The following is a 4,665-nucleotide window of genomic DNA, read 5'->3' as shown; positions in this document are numbered from 1 at the left end:
CATCTTCTAGCCCCAATGACGAGAAAGAGAACGCAACTACGTGTTCGATTGAGAAACACAATAACAGTTCATCCAGGTCTTCCCGAGAGCGAATGATTCTGAAGGAGTCCAAACCTTTCATGAAGGTTTTCACGATGTTCATTTCCTTTTCTCTGCATTTCAGCCAGTATTCTACCAGTCGCGAATGAAAAGGAGATTTCTCACAATCAGAAATGATGTCTATCAGTACTTGTTCTACTGCTTCACCTCCACGAACTTTTGGTAGTGCTCGAGCAATCTTTTGCTGGAAACCCTGCTTGAATTCGAGTAGCAACTTTCTGAAGAGGTCCAGCTTCTCGGTGAACTTCGGAAATTCCGTGCAAACATTGTTTTTGACCAAATCGTCACATTTCATTTTCCACTGATCGAAACTCTCTAGAATGTTCTGGACTTGTCCGATAATGTTCACACTGATTTCTCTGAATAGTTTTGCTGCCTTGCTGTCCAACTTCGACAACGGATAGAGACATACCGTCAGAGGAACAGCGAACTCTCCGTTATCTCCCAGCATTGATGGCAGCTGGGTATAGATCACCACAGCCTCCTCGTAGCTTACAGGGTTGCTCTCAGGCGCAAAATCGCCATAGAACTTGCACTGGAGCTTATCAGCTTCTTCTTTCTCGCTTTCTGTGAGTTTCAGGTCACCTTCGCCTTTCATACTGAAGCTTGGAATTTTCTTGATGATGGCATTTACGTGCCCGTGCACATGCTGGTCGCTCTCGTCATTCAGATACCTGTCAAATACAAAGAAAGCTTGTGCTCCGTACAAAATGCCTGTTACAACATGCGTACCTATACCTTGATCAAATACATACGGATGTTGCACGTTTTGTCTTCCTAGATGTTTCATTGTCAGCTGTTCAAGCCTAGTCGTGGTCTTGTATTGGAGTGTAAGGCGGAACTGTCGACTAGTTGTCTTCTTGTCGTTGATGTATTCGGCAGAACCACTCACCTCAACCAGGCCGCCCATGAAGCTCGCTTTCAGAGAAGCCTCAATGTTCAAGGCCGACGACTTGTTATTGATGCCATCTGATGTAATGACGTTGAAGTGGGCCCCTTGTTTGGTACGGACGTCACGGTCGTTCTTCAGTACTTCCGGGTCCCACAGCGTGAAGCCAGGAATAAGCGTATCATCACGACAGTCGTAGAGCATTCCAAGCTGCATCGGTCTACCGAGTGCGGGCAGCTCCAACACCTTGTCTTCACAAGTTTGTCCCTTAGTAGAGAATGAGATTACACTTTTAAAAACAAGGTAAATTATACCATTTTATGTAGTTTTTTTTTTGTTTGGTCCTTATTTTTGTTTTACATGAATATGAACAAAAGCATAATATCACTTAAGTTATTGCTCTGAAGACTGGTATGTACGAATAGAATGATTTGACCTTTTATATCTATGTTGAATCATGTTTATATTGAAATGAGGTTTGAAATCAGGTAAAAGAATTATCGTATTACGCGTTTGTGATTTAATAAACACATCGATATTCTGTATAATGGAAGACAAGTGCGTGCTACAGATAGACCTCAGTGTGCACTTTTGACTATTATTGTAAAGTTTGGCCAAAAAAGAGCTTAGAGCTCTTGTTGTTGGTCAGTAACGTCATTATCTTAGAAACGAGAATATATATATATATATATATATATATATATATATACATATTTGGGTGAAATAAAAAAAATCAAAAAGGTGTGTAACTTAGGAATGCAAATTGCCGCAAATTAGGATATTGCTGATATGTTAATGCCATGGAAATCAAACAGAGATTCGGGCCTTGTAATTTACAGTCATGGTCAAAATTCAACTTGACTTCATTGCTAGTTTTTAGTTAAAGACAGAAGTTATCATTTTTCTGATTTTAGAAAGCTGAGCTTCATGGACCTCCATGCCATCAGAATATGTGATGGGGTATAAAAATGAACATGTGAAAAAGTATGCTTCATGGTTATCATTTAGTGCTTCAAACAGGGAAACCCTAAAATAACACCTCCATAGACTGTTGTGTTTATAGCTAAACTGGTGGTATACCATCGGTTAAGCAAATTCATGCATATCATAATTAATGCATGATCTTCATTATGTTTACTTTCTTTGAAGTCTTTTCATTCCTCTGATAAAAATTGTACAGGTCGAACTCGTGTAGCTCAGTTTGAGAATCTTTTAAATCTGTTGGCCATGTTGTTAAATTGGGAGAGTGCTGCATGGCATAATCGTGCTCTCACCCTCATAATAACTGGGTCGGCGGTTCGATCACAACCCAATGAGTATACCCCTATATAGACAAGGTATTTTATCCACACTTGTTTCTCTCGACCCATGTTTAGTAAATGGGTACCTGGTACGATTTTACCTCAAAATGCTCCAGCATTAGTAAAGTGGTTGCAGGAGCTTAAGTCACGATTATATAATAATCATTCAAGCGCATAGAGACATGCTTTTATGCCTATGTGCTTTGCACTATATTTCATTTTCTTTTCATTATTTTTTTTCCATTTCCAAACACATGTAGAACATAACAATGAATTGACATGTACAAAAAACAATAACATACATCAATGTACATAATCGCAAATGAAAGACATGCATACTATAGATATTCAAGGTTTCAAAAAGTTGAGTGAACAAGAAGAAACAGAATGTACTTCATACTCCTAGACAATATTTTATTAAGTATGCAAAGTCAATTTTTATAAGAATCGAAAACAAAACGATTTTTGGAAATACAGAGGCCCACATTGAAACCAGAGCTTGTGATCTGTAGGCCCCTGTGGGAAAAAAAAGGAAACGAGCAATCAGCAATCTCAGAAGCACTAACTACACACACCCACGCACATGTTGCATAAACACCACCAGTCACACGCAGAACACAAATAGGGCCTACACACACACGCCCAGACAAACACACAGACACTGACAGAGACACGGATACAGACACACACAAGCCATATAACCGCACTGTAATAGCACCACAAGAACAAAACAAGGAAGGGGAAAGGGTGAAAAAATACATTGAATTTCCATGTCGGCACATTTTATGAGTTTAACTTCCAATGTCCCAATCGGTGGACATTTCGAATAATAATGATAATAATAATCACTATTAATATTATCATTATTATCATTATTTTGTCATTCAGATTTATGGCCTCTAGGGATCTTTGATGCTCGGGTCATATTATTTGTTTATTAAAAGATAGAGGTATGGCCGTTGAAATGGTCATTGAAGCTCTTATTGTTTTTATGCCTCCGCCACGAAGTGGTGCCGGAGGCATTATATTTTCGGGTTGTCCGTCCGTCCGTCCTTCCGTCCGTCCGTAAAGAATTTTGTGGACAGGGTAACTATCAAAACCTTTTGAGGTATCCTAATGAAACTTGGCATGTATGTGAAGTTGTGCCTATCAACTTTTGGGTGCACATGCTGAAGGTCAAAGGTCAAAAGGTCAAGGTCAAATACATAAAATTTCACTATTTCCATCATGCAATGCCTGAAGATATTTTCTTGAAACTTAGTGTATACATGTATTACCAAATTAAGATTCTCTGGTGAAAGTTTGGGTCATGAGGTCAAAGGTCAAAGGTCAAAAGGTCAAGTAGAATATTAAAACTTCACCTTTTTTCTCTGTACCTTGGAAATTGTTCAAGGTATCTTCATGGAACGTAGTATATATACATGTACTGACTGGCAGTGATTATCTAGAGAATTTAGGGTTCATGGAGTCAAAGGTCAGGGGTCAAAGGTCAAGGGCTACACTTCAAAATTTTACTATTTCCCTCATGTTTATGCAATGCCAGCAGGATTAGTTTTTTTTTTTCACTTGGTGTATACATGTATAACCTAATAGAGATTCTCTGGAAAGTTTTTTTTTTCTTTTATTTTTGCCTCAAAGGTCAAAAAGTCAAAGATCAAGTGAAAGTGCTGAACTAAGTTTTTCCTCCGTATCTCGGAAGTGGCTCAAGTTATCTTGAAACGTACTTCATATTTATGCATGTTCTGCCTGACAGTGGTTATCTTATGAATTTTAGGGTCAAAGGCCAGATGAAAATGGTAACAATTTACTATTCAATACAGAAATTGCACTTATTCTCCATACCTTGAAAATTACTCAATGCATAAACGTATGAATGGGTGAAGTCAAGTTAACGTCCTTTAATCCCAAATACATGCTCTCCTATTCATCCAATTAAACCTAGGTCAAGTAAGGTGAACATTCAACACATTTGTGACAAACTTGTCATTTTAATATTTTGCCAATTTTGTGAAAATGTAATCACACATTGTCCACATGTACTACCTAGACCTATTAGGAGAATCATACATTATGGCGGAGGCATACCAGTCGCCATAGCGACATTTCTAGTTCAATACATAGAGAAAATGTGTCCCCTAGACCTCTACTTGGAGCCCATTTTAACCTCCAATTTGGCGGTCATAAAATACAGAAAATTGCTCCGATAATAATTGTTAATCAGCATTAATTGCGGATTAATAAATCAATATCGCATGCAAAACACTGTAATTCTATTAACTTGCGCGTGATCCAATTTAAGAAATGTATGATGAGCAGTGTGTGCTCGGGAGTGCATGACGTACGATTTTAAAGGACAAGTTCGGGTCCTTTTTGAAT

This window comes from Diadema setosum, chromosome 3 (assembly GCF_964275005.1).
Source record: "Diadema setosum chromosome 3, eeDiaSeto1, whole genome shotgun sequence".
NCBI classification, from domain to species: Eukaryota; Metazoa; Echinodermata; class Echinoidea; order Diadematoida; family Diadematidae; genus Diadema; species Diadema setosum.
This window is presented reverse-complemented; position numbering follows the sequence as displayed.